At 42.9% G+C, this 12,702-nt stretch overlaps 1 long non-coding RNA gene across 1 annotated transcript in view; it reads right to left on the minus strand.

Annotated features, from left to right (window-relative positions):
* Positions 1-12,343, minus strand: part of LOC116268939 — a 29,700-nt gene extending 17,357 nt beyond the window's left edge. Inside the window, exon 1 of the long non-coding RNA XR_004176213.1 lies at positions 10,935-12,343. This is a non-coding gene — a long non-coding RNA (uncharacterized LOC116268939). The remainder of the gene's footprint in view (positions 1-10,934) is intronic.
* Positions 12,344-12,702: the final 359 nt, after the last annotated feature.

Genomic DNA, 12,702 nt, shown 5'->3' on the forward strand with positions numbered 1-12,702 from the left:
CACAGGAAAAAAAAAAAAAAAAAAGGTACAGGCTCCTAATAAGAAACAGCCGCATGTGGGATAAAATTAGTGCAAGTTGTATAATCCCAGTTGGCCAGTTGTAAGAACAGGGAGGAGAAAGGAGCATGGGGAACATGTTTCAGATGTGATTCAAGAGGTCCTGGAGCCCGTCCTGACCCTCTGGGTTGGAATTTCTGACTGTCTTCTCTGCCTTGACTCAGAATAGGAAACCGAATCCTGACCGCGCGTTTCTTTTAATAGAATTAAACTTTCTTGCCAACTTCCTCCAGAGCACAAGATTACCCCTCATCGTCTCTAAACAATACGCCAATCATCAGATGGAAGTGAGGGGGTGCACTGTCCTATTTGCACCAAACATAACCCAGGCCCCCGAGCAGAAGACAAACAACGGGAACAGAGTTTGGCTTTTGTACCGGGCCTGGTAAATACAACATGTTCTTACAGGTTGGAAAACCGTCTGGTTCCTCTTTGTACTTTCCCACTTTCTCCCACTTCTTCTAACTTGAATCTCATCATTCTGTTTCGACATTGGCCAAGTTCACATTTGCCAGTTGCCGAGTGGATAATGGATGGTTTGTAAGATGAGTCGTATGCTAGGGAGACAGGCAGCTGAATGTATACTGTGTGAACAAATGACTTCTTTTGAACCTGAATCCCCACCCGGCCCTGTAGGCCATCCATGTGCTGATAGACATGGAAGAAGATGACAACAGAATGACTTAACGCCCATTCATTCAGTCGTCATACTTGTGCCGAGGAGGGAAACCTGCAGAAAGTCCCTTGCCGTGGTCATCAGTTAGCAGGGGTCAATCCTTGTGTGTAAGGTGTGCTGGTGCTTGGAAGCCCAAAGGGGACATTAATAGAATGCAAAGTGTTTGGTAGTTCCTCATTAAAAATGGATTTTGTTTTCAGTGCTTTGAGGATGGGAACAGTGAAGTTGGAAACTGTGCTTGTAATTGGGAGCAGGTCTCCTGCCAGATTCTAACAGCTTTAAGGGATATCCAGTTTTGGGTTTACAGTACTACATTCTGGCTCATTGAAATTGCATCTAAACGTTGCCAGAATGTGTCATAAACTACAAAATCTGTACAAAAATATATTGACATAATGACTCTGTAGCCTTAAGTCAGAGGGGTGGGGGAGCCATGTGGCCCCATCGGCATTGTTCTCGCTCTGTCTTACGGCAGACTTGGGTCACCTGGGACAATTACCATTCGTGGGATTCCGACCCTGGTCTGACTAGTTCTCGCAGCTGCTTAGAACAGCTTCACCCTGTCCCATGGTCACAAATAGCATCCCTGCCTGTGCCACACTGGATAAGGGGCTGGGGATCAAGCCCAGCAGAACTGTTCCCACTTGCTCCTAGAATAAAGTCCCTCATGTCCTGCTGACCTCACCATTCTCAGCTCTGATCACTCTTCACTTGCTGAACTCCAGACACAAAGCATCTTCTTTCTTTTTTAGATAGAGTCTCGATCAGTTGCCCAGGGTGGAGTGCAGTGGCGCAATCTTGGCTCACTGCAAGCTCTGCCTCCCAGGCTCGAGCGATTCTCTTGCCTCAGCCTCCCGAGTAGCTGGGACTATGGGTGCCCAACATCACGCCTGGCTAATTTTTGTATTTTTAGTAGAGATGGGGTTTCATCACGTCGGCCAAGCTGGTCTTGAACTCCTGACCTCAAGTGATCCACCCACCTCGACCTCCCAAAGTGCTGGGATTATAGGCGTAAGCCACCATGCCTGGCCAACTCTGCAATTCTAACAAGTTCCCAGGGGATGCTGATGCATGGACCATGCTCTGAGTAGCCACGGTACCAACCTTTCTCAATCAGAGTTCCATGACAAAATAAAGCCTGACTGAAAATGAATTGAGCTACTACTCTCTCGGTTCACCTAAGGATGGTGCTTAACTAGAACCATTAGCTACAAGTTAATTCATTACATACCTTAGATGCCTTAGGGTAGGTGATTTTGTTTGTTTGTTTGTTTTAATTTTTATTCTTTTACAGACAAAGTCTCACTCTGTACCCTAGGCTGGAGCTGGAGTGCAGTGGTGTGATCATAGCTCCCTATGGCTTCCAGCTCCTAGGCTCAAGCAATCCTCCCACCTCAACCTCCCAAGTAGCTGGGACTACCAGTGAACCTAACCATGCATGGCTAATTTTTTATTTTTTAATTTTTGGTAGAGATGGGGTCTTGCTATGTTGCCCAGGCTGGTCTTGAAGTCCTGGCCTCAAGCGATCCTCCTGCCTCAGCCACCCAAAGTGATGGGATTATAGGTGTGAGTCTCTGCGCCTGGACTGGGCAGAGTCCTTACCACTGACATTTGGGCTGGAGAATTATTTATTGTGGGGGCTGTCCTATGCATTGTAGGATGTTTAGCAGCATCCCTGGCCTCTACCAACTAAATGCCAGCAGTACCATCCCCAAGTTGTGACAACCAAAAAATGTTTCCTGACATCGTCCAAGTCCCCTGGGGGGATAATGTTGTCCCCGCATTGAGAACTACCATCTTAGGACATTAGGGTGTCATTCTCTGGCAGTACCAGGTCGAGAGGGGTTGGGAAGTTGAAGACAGTGTTTTGTTCATGGCTATAATTCTATCGCTTAGCACAGCACTCTGCATATGGCAGACCCTCAATATGTGTTTGTTGATTGATTGAATGAATGAATGAATGAATAAATGAAAATAAATGAATGAAAATGAACTCCAAAATCATGCTTGGCTCATGGGTAAATAGAATTCTCTTCACACAGCCTCCAACCTCCTCCACCCCACTCTCCTCCCCCCAACCTCAAATCAGCAAAACTTAGTGGGCTTGTTGTCATCTAAGGCACAATTTTTCTAAATGTAGCATTTTCCAGGGTAAATATCCCTTTGAAAAAAATGTGAAGAAAAATTCTCGCTTGAGATCTTTTTTTAAATGTCTCCAATGACTAAAATCCTCTTACAGTAAGTACCCAGAGAATTGCATTTGCTTAAAGAAAAAAAAAAAAACTGCCGGTTTTAGTCAAGAATGTAGAAAGTACTTGAAAATCATATACTTTTTTTTCCCATCTTACTGAGCAAATTATGAAATGGTAGAATTGATTTTAGTTCTAGATTGTTTTTAAAGCTCCACCTCAGACTGAGGCCTCGTGGATAAAGTGGTACTAGGGACTTATTCAGAAAAAAAAAAAAAAAAAAAAAATCCCTATAGTAATAACACTGGAAATTCAAGGAGGAAAAACAGTAGTCGTAGGGTTTTTTATTTGTTTTATTTAGGGAGCATATCTTGTATGATTTCAAGAGGAAAATTACATATAAATAAAATCTGCATTTTGCTTAAAACTGTGGATTCAGGCTGTATTAAAAAATAAGGTTAAGCCGAGCATGGTGGCTCACACCTGTAATCCTAGCACTTTGGGAGGCCAAGGTAGGTGAATCACTTGAGCTCAGGAATTTGAGACCAGCCTGAGCAACATAGCAAAACCCTGTCTCTACAAAAAATACAAAAATTATCTGGGGGTGGTGGTGCGTGCCTGTAGTCCCAGCTACTTGGGAGACTGAGGTGGAAGATCACTTGAACCTGGGAGGTGCAGGTTACAGTGAGCTGAGACTGTGCCACTGCACTCCAGCCTGGGCAACAGAGCAAAAGCCATCCCTCATCTCAAAAAAAAAAAAAAAAAAAAAAAAAAAAGTGAATTCACTCAATTTATGTTTCCACACACTCAGTAACTCTGAGGCAAGCTTTCAAACCAAATGGCCATGTAGAAAGCAAAACCAGCTTCTCCCTCTTCTCTTCCAAACCTTTGGGCAAATGAGCAGGCCAAGCTCACAGTTACTCAGGGCAGTAGAGTGAGATTTAGAGCACTGAAAAGGTTTCTGGAAAAGAATGTGGTGGTGACAATCTTTCTGTGCTCTTCTAAGTATATCCTTCTTTACTTAACAGAGGTTAAAAATCATTTCTGTTTTGCATGCTTACCCTGACATCACTTGGCAGTGACTGCCTGAATGGTTTTGGGAGAATATTGTGACTCTAAGTCTGGGTTCTCTATGTGGGGAGGGGAAGGGTGCTGTGATGGAATGGTAACGTCTGCCGTGAGCAGGGCCATAGAGAGTGGTGGACGGGCTGTGTATTTGTCATTCCTGGATCCTAGTATAGTCTTCTCTTCTATCATAGCTGTTCTAGTAGAAGGAGAGCTTCAAGGAGAAGGTGCTGTGCTTCCGAGTATAATGTGTCTCACTCCATTTCATACAGATACACCAAGTCAGCATTTCAGTTCACGAAAGCTCCCGAGACAGATGTGAAACAGGAAGATGCCATGGTGGGAAAATCCCTTTCCTTCTCTGGACCTATCTAAATAGGCTGTTCTATATGTGACTCCCTCTCAGGGTAAGTATGGCTAAGACATGCTATATCCCTGCATTGGGTTACTCTAGCATTTGACTCTGTCACGGTGACACCATAGGCTGCCAAAACATCACATCCCTTCCTTTGGAATAAAAAGGTCTTTTCGTAAGACTTGTTAAGTCTGAATATTAATCATATTCCTCATTATTCAGTCTGCCTGCTGTCCACAATACTTAAATGAAGGGACATTTTAAAAATAGAAAAAGACAAGTTTAGGAACTTCAAGACAATGATGAGAAGGTAATGAGGGGGAAGAAAGCAGTGGTGACCAAACCTATATTTAAAAATCTTAAATGAAAAAAAAATTAACAAGTAGACTCTTAACTTTCAATGTTAGTCTTTATTTCAGAAATAAGAGGAAGAGTGATTAAAGAGATGAATTCACATTTGAATAGGATCCAAATGACTTAAGGACTATTTGGATTCAAATATTTCAGTTGGACCAGGAATGATGTTAGAGTTATGTGATGCATTAGGGGTTGAAGTGAAATGGAAATATTTCTTTCCTTTAAAAGCAATTTTCTTGCTTTTGTGGGCCTTGAGAGTTTTCTAGGCTGTGCAGGCCAACCACCCTCCAACTCCCTTGCCTTGGACTCATGAACTCCCATTTCAGATCCAGCCTGTTAGGGGGAAGTAGAGTTTGTATTTGTGACAGTTCCTTTTGCAGAAATCATGTGGTGCAAGAGAAGGCTGTCCATATAGAGCTGAACAGTTGTTAGTTTTGAATCCAAATTAGAAAGTTTCTGTACTAGGACTGGGCATGGTGGCTCACACCTGTAATCCCAGCACTTTGGGAAGCCAAGGTGGGAGGATCACTTGAAGCCAGGAGTTAGAGAGCAGCCTGGGCAACACAGCAAGACTTATCTCTACAAAAATTGTTTTAAAAAATTAATGGGGTGTAGTGGCACGTACCTGTAGTCCTAGCTACTTGGGAGGCTAAGACAGGAGGATCTCTTGAGCCCAGGAGTTTGAGGCTGCAGTGAGTCGTGATATTGCACTCCAACCTGGGCTGGAGTGAGACCCTTCTCTTAAAAAGCAAAAGAAAACAAAAACAAACAAACAAAAACCAAGAAAGTTTTGGTACTAGTGATACAGTGGAATCATAACCGATTTTGGTTCTGGCTTCAGAGCCTCTCATGTAAGATGCCACCATGAGAACGAACACTGGTGAACAGGGTGAAACAGAAAGCGCTTTGCTTGGAAAGACAGGAAGCAGGTGGTGAGTTCTTCTCCACCACATTTCAAAAAACAGAGTGTATGTAGTAGGCCCCATCAAGTAAGCTTTAACCTCAAACCCAGCAATGTTTATTAAGCACCTACTGTGTGCCAGGCCCTGAGCTAAGGGCTCTTATATATGGCATCTAATTAAACCCCAGGACAAACAGAAACATCCTAGCAGACTATACCCATCCCTCATTCCTAAGTGTGACTTGATAGTAGAGCAGAGCTTTTCAACCTTAGCACTACTGGTATTCAGGTTGGATATTCTTTGCTCTTGGGGGCTGTCCTGTACACTGCAGGATGCTGAGCAGCATCGCTGGCCTCTACCTACTAGATGCCAACAGCATACCTTGCTCTAGGAATGACGATGATAAAAAATGTCTCGAGACATTGTCAAATGTCCTCCAGGGGACAAAAGTTGCCCCTACTTGAGACTCGCTTCCTTAGAGACAGAACGGTTGCAATGCCCAGGCAGCTGTAGGTAAACATATCTTTCACTCCCTTCTATGGTCTGACTTAGTGGCTCTCTAACCTGAATGTTCTATAAACAATATCATATATACCTTACTTTATGGGAAGAGAATTTTCAAGGGTAATTTAACCTGATTCATTTTTGCCTTACATGCTGACATGAGAATCTAACCTCTCTTTTATGGGGAGGGGTGTGTGTGTGTGTGTGTGTGTGTGTTTGAGATGCAGTCTCACTCTGTTGCCCAGGCTGGGTTGCAATGGCATGATCTCGGCTCACTGCAACCTCCACTTCTCAGTTTCAAGCAATTCTCGTGCCTTAGCCTCCCAAGTAGCTGGGATTACAGGCACAAGCTGCCACGCCTGGATAATTTTTGTGTCTTTAGAAGAGACAGGCTTTCGCCATGTTGGTCAGGCTGGTCTTGAACTCCTAACTTCAAATGATCCACTGGCCTCAGTCTCCCAAAGTGCTGGGATTACAGGCATGAGCCACTGCACCCGGCCATAACCCCTCTTAAACTGGACACCACTGGTCTCCCTGAAGAGGTCAGAGCAGTCACAAAGGTCTTTTCAGCATGAAAAAACCCCTCTCTCCTGCCCAGGCTTCTTCTGCAAGGACAATGGTGATTATTGCCATTATTGAATGCTTCCTGTGGTACCAAGCCACCCTACTGAATCCTCACATTGACCCTATCAGGTAGGTGCTATTGCGGCCCATTTTTCAGAGGAGACCCTGAGGCTAATAAATGCTAGAGCCCATTTGATGCCAAGCTGGACTACTTTTCTGTAGAAAATATGCACAGCATGCACTCAATAACGAACTACTATTTGCTAGTGGAAAACAAATCTGTTTGATTTAATCATGAACAGTCATTCAAAATTATTTTCCTGAACCAAAAAAGACTGATTGAACAAAGTTTCAGGATACAAAATCAGTGTTCAAAAATCAGTAGCATTTCTGTACACCAACAACATCCAAGTTGAGAACCAAATCATGAACACAATCCCATTCACAATGGCCACGACAAGAATAAAATATCTAGGAATACAGCTAACCAGAAAGGTGAAAGATCTCTATGATGAAAATTATAAAACACTGCGTGAAGAAATCAGAGATGACACAAACAAATGGAAAAATATTCCATGCTCAGCAATAATCAATATTGTTAAAATGGTCATACTGCCCAAAGGAATCTACAGATTCATGGCCATCCCTATCAAACTAATGGCATTTTTCACTAAATTAGGAAAAACTATTCTAAAGTTCATATGGAACGAAAAGAAAAAAAAAAAAAAAAGCCCAAATTGCAAAGCAATGCTAAGCAACAAGAACAAAGCTGGAGGCATCACATTACCTGACTTCAAACTATCCTATAAGGCTACAATAACCAAAACAGCATGGTACTGGTCCAAAAACAGACATAAAGACCAATGGGACAGAATAGAGAGCCCGGTAATAAAACCACATATTTACAACTGTCTGATCTTTGAAAAAGTTGACCAAAAAAACCAATGAGGAAAGGAGTCCCTGTTCAATAAATGGTGCTGGAATACTTGGCTAGCTATATGCAGAAGAGATTGCAGCTGGACCCCTTCCTTACCCTACATACAAAAATCAACTCAAGATGGATTAAAGACTTAAATATAAAGCCTAAAACTTGTAAAAACCCTGGAAGGTAACCTAGGAAATACCATTCTGGACATGGACCCTGGCAAAGATTTCATAATGAAGATGTCAAAAGCAAATTGTAACAAAAACAAAAATTGACAAATGGGACCTAATTAAACTAAAGAGCTTCTGCACAGCAAAAGAAACTATCAACCAGAGTAAACAGAAAACCTACAGAATGGGAGAAAATATTCACAAACTATGCATCTGACAAATGTCTAGTATCCAGAATCTATAAGGAGCTTAAATTAACAAACAAAACAACAAACAGTTCCATTAAAAAAGTAGGCAAAGGACATGAACAGACACTTCTCAAAAGAAAACATGCATGTGGCCAATAAAGCATATACAAAAATTCTCAACATCACTAATCATTAGAGAAATGCAAATCCAAACCACAATGAGAGCATCCACACCAGTCAGGATGGCTATTATTAATAAGTCAAAAAATAACAGATGCTGGCAAGGCTGTAGAGAAAAGGGAACACTTATACACCTCTGGTAGGAATGTAAATTAGTTCAGCCATTGTGGAAAGCAGTATGGCGATTTCTCAAAGAAATTAAAACAGAATTACCATTCAACCCAGCAATCCCATTACTGAGTATATACCCAAAGCAATATAAACTGTTCTATCATAAAGACATATGCATGTATATATTCATTGCATGCGTATATATATTCATCGCAGCACTATTCATAATTGCAAAGTCATGGAATCAACCTAAATGCCCATCAACGGTAGACTGAATAAAGAAAATGTGGTACATATACATCATAGAATACTACTCAGCCATAAAAAAGAGTGAGATCATGTCCTTCGCAGCAACATGGATGGAGCTGGAAGCCATGATCCGAAATGAGCTAACGGAGGAACAGAAAACCAACTACCACATACTCTCACTTATAAGTGGGAGCTAAACATTGAGCACCCGTGGACACAAAGAAGGGAACAACAGACACCAGGGCCTACTTGTGGGTAGATGATGGGAGGAGGGAAAGGATAGAAAAACTACCTATTGGGTACTATGTTTATTACCTGGGTGATGAAATAATCTGTACAGCAAATCCCCGTGACATGCAATGAACCTATACAACAACTCTGCACATGTACCCCTAAACCTAAAATAAACGTTAAAAATAAATATTTCTTAAAAAAGACTACTAATTGTACTGGTCAATCCTCCTAATGTCATGGCTTGGAAGGATATACATATTCAGAGTGTATCTATAACCCAAATTGTGTTTCTCTTCCAAAATGTATAACAGAAGCTGTCCAAACATGTATTAACTAACTGTCAAAACAAAACAGATCATTTTATTTGAAGCTACAAAAAGACTGGAGTATTGGCAGGTGCTCAGAGATAATGGTGATCACGCTTGCCACGTCATAGTGGCATTATACATTTGCTATGACACCTTCTCCACATAGCTGGGTGCTTCTTGAGGTCAGGGACTGACTTAAACCCTTAGACTTAGTCCTTTAGACTCACTTAGACCTTGGTACCATGCTAAATTTGTTGAAATAGTAAATAATACATGAATGCACTTTCTAGTTTTTTGGTTTTTTTTTTTTTTTTTTTGAGACGGGGTTTAAGCCTGTTGCCCAGGCTAGAGTGCAATGGCGCAATCTTGGCTCACTGAAACCTCTGCCTCCCGGGTTCAAGCAATTCTCCTCCCTCAGCCTCCCTAGTAGCTGGGACTACAGGTGCACACCACCACGCCTGGCTAATTTTGTATTTTTCGTAGAGATGGGGTTTCTCCATGTTGGTCAGGCTGGTCTCGAACTCCCAAACTCAGGTGATCCGCCCATCTAGGCCTCCGAAAGTGCTGGGATAACAGGTGTGAGCCACCATGCCCGGCCGATTCTAGTTTCTTTTAATTTATTTTTTGTAGAGATGGGTTCTCACTATGTTGCCCAGGCTGGTCTCAAACTCCTGACCTCAAGGATCCTCCCACCTCAGACTCCCAAAGTGCTGGGATTACAGGTGTGAGACACCACACCTGGCTATGAATGCACTTAAAATCTAACAATTATGTGCGCTTAACCTTCATCTCTCAGCAACTGTAGGCGGTGAATATTTTCAAGATCCTCTTTTTCATAGGAGGAGACTAACGCTGAAGGAGGTGAAGTGACTAGCCCTGGGTCACCTCCTGGTAAACTGTGGTGCCAGGCTTTGGACTCAAGTCTCATGCTTGGAACTCCAGCTGTCACACTTTTTAACATTTTTACCAGGTAAAAGTGGATTGGGAACTCCAGATGCCAAATGTGGCCTGATATCTACCATTTCCGAACTGTCTTAATATTAAGCAGAATTAAATATAGGGAATTGGGCTGGGTTCGGTGGCTCACGCCTGTAATCCTAGCACTTTGGGAGGCCAAGGGAGTGGATTGCCTGAGCTCAGGAATTTGAGACCAGTCTGGGCAACATGGTGGAACCATGTCTCTACTAAAATACAAAAAATTAGCCGGGCGTGGTGCCTGTCTGTAATCCCAGGCTGAGGCACAAGAATTGCTTGAACCCAGGAGGCAGAGGTTGCAGTAAGTCGAGATGGCACCACTGCACTCCAGCCTGGGAGACAGAGTAAGACTCTGTCTCCAAAAAAAAAAAGAAAAAAAAAAAAAAACAATTAAACACAGAAAATTGCATCCCATAAGCCTTTAATGTACACGGACTCAGTCATGTATGTTTGTGAAGAGAAAGTAAGAATAATATAATAAGGACAGGCAGTTTGCTTCTGCAGGCTGTGGAATGGGAGCATGTCCAGGGTGAGGTTAAGGTGGCAGCTGCAGATGGCTGATCCACCAGCTTCAGGAATCACCAGCTTCTTTTCCCATGTGGCCCTTTGCTGCCCTGAGTAGGAGTCCAGTGTTTATACATGTTTTTACAATAATGAAAGATTAACATTTCCCCTACAATTTGACCTCTAAATACAAGGAAACGGCTTCATCTGGTTCCCAACCAAATAATAACGTGGGATCAACTGGCTGGGCAGGACTTACTGTATTGAGAGATGATCTATGGATGGCCAGTGTAGCTGCTTCCCATGGGACTTGTGAGGGAATTTTGGGATATATGTAACTGTATTAGGGTTCTCTAGCGGGACAACACTAATAGGATAGATGTGTATATAAAGGGGAGTTTATTAAGGAGTATTGACTCACACGATCACAAGGTGAAGTCCCACAATAGGCCGTCTGCATGCTGAGGAGCCAGGAAGTCAGTCCGAGTCCCAAAACTTCAAAAGCAGGGAAGCCGACAGTGCAACCTTCAGTCTGTGGCCGAAGGCCTGAGAGCCCCTGGCAAACCACTGGTGCAAGTCCAGGAGTCCAAAAGCAGAAGAACTTGGAGTCCGATGTTCCAGGGCAGGAAGCGTCCAGCACGGGAGAAACATGAGGCTGGAAGACTCAGCCAGTCTAGTCTTTTCATGTTCTTCTGGCTGCTTTAATCCTAGCCATGCTGGCAGCTGATTAGACGGCGCCCACCCAGTTTGAGGGTGGGTCTGCCTCTCCCAGTCAGATGTTAACAGACACACCCAGGAATAATGCTTTGCATCCTTCACTCCAGTCAAGTTGAGAATTCATATTAACCATCACAATGACCATCGCCAAAAATCACCATGCTGAGTTTTGATCCCAAGGTATACCTGAGAAGTATGGGGGAAACATCAAAACCAGACACAAATTAAAATACAAAAGAAAGAAAACTTTGACATTTTTTTGAGTGCTAGACATTCTTCTGAGAAGTTCCTGTATACTAGCTCATTTAGTCATCAGAACATGACTATTAGGTAGGTACTATCATGATCCTTCCCATTTCACAGATGAAGCAACTGAGGGACAGAGAGATTCAGGAACTTGCCCAAGGACCTGGCTGGAGTGACAGAACCATGATTTGAATGCAGATAGACTAGGCCTACCACACTAAACCACATTCCTATCTCCCCAACCAGACAGTGATCTCCAGGAAACTTGAATTAGGGTTCCTCATCTTTTCATCTTCCCCAGGTCTGGCCCTGTCCTGTGATCACTGGGAATTCAATAAAGGCTCTTTTCAACTTGAATTGACTTCTTCGGTTGTTGACTATCCTTTAACACATTTTGACAAAGGAAAAAGAACAACTGCCCAGGAACTCAGCATTTAGAGGCAATCTATAGCTTCTTAAACACAGCAAAAGGAGTGGAAATAGGATAGTAAAATGAAATATAAATAGCTTCACCATTATCCATAGAACCCACTATGAAGCATAACAGTGGCTGGTCTCTCTCACTCTCTCTAAAATACAACCTCTTTGCAATGTTTTGTTTTTGTTACTGTTTCTGTTCAGGTAAAAGGATTACAAATAAAGGGTTAAACATTTTAGTGAGAATTGTATTAATTGGGCCAGAGGTTGAATGTAGGCCTATATTTGTCCTAACACTGAAAAATGTTTTGCAAAGCCGTATCATGTATTCGAGGTAGCAGGGGAAAGGCTTAGCCTACTCAAGACAATTGGTTTTGTTTGTTTGTTTGTTTTTTGTTTTTGAGACAGAGTCTCACTCTGTCACCCAGGCAGGAGTGCAGTGGCGTGATCTTAGATTGCTGCAACCTCCACCCCCAGGGTTCCAGCAATTCTCCTGCCTCAGCCTCCCGAGTAGCTGGGACTACAGGCATGTGCCACCACGCCCAGCTAATTTGTTTTTGTATTTATTGTAGAGATGGGGTTTCACCATGTTGGCCAGGCTGGCCTTGAACTCCTGGCCTCAGGTGATCCACCCGCCTCGGCCTCCCAAAGTGCTAGGACTACAGGCGTGTGCCACCATGCCCAGATAATTTTTTTTTTTTTTTTTTGGTATTTATTGTAGAGATGAGTTTCACTATGTTGGCCAGGCTGGACTTGAACTCCTGGCCTCAGGTGATCCACCCACCTCGGCCTCCCAAAGTGCTGGGATT

This window comes from Papio anubis, chromosome 9, assembly GCF_008728515.1.
Source record: "Papio anubis isolate 15944 chromosome 9, Panubis1.0, whole genome shotgun sequence".
NCBI classification, from domain to species: Eukaryota; Metazoa; Chordata; class Mammalia; order Primates; family Cercopithecidae; genus Papio; species Papio anubis.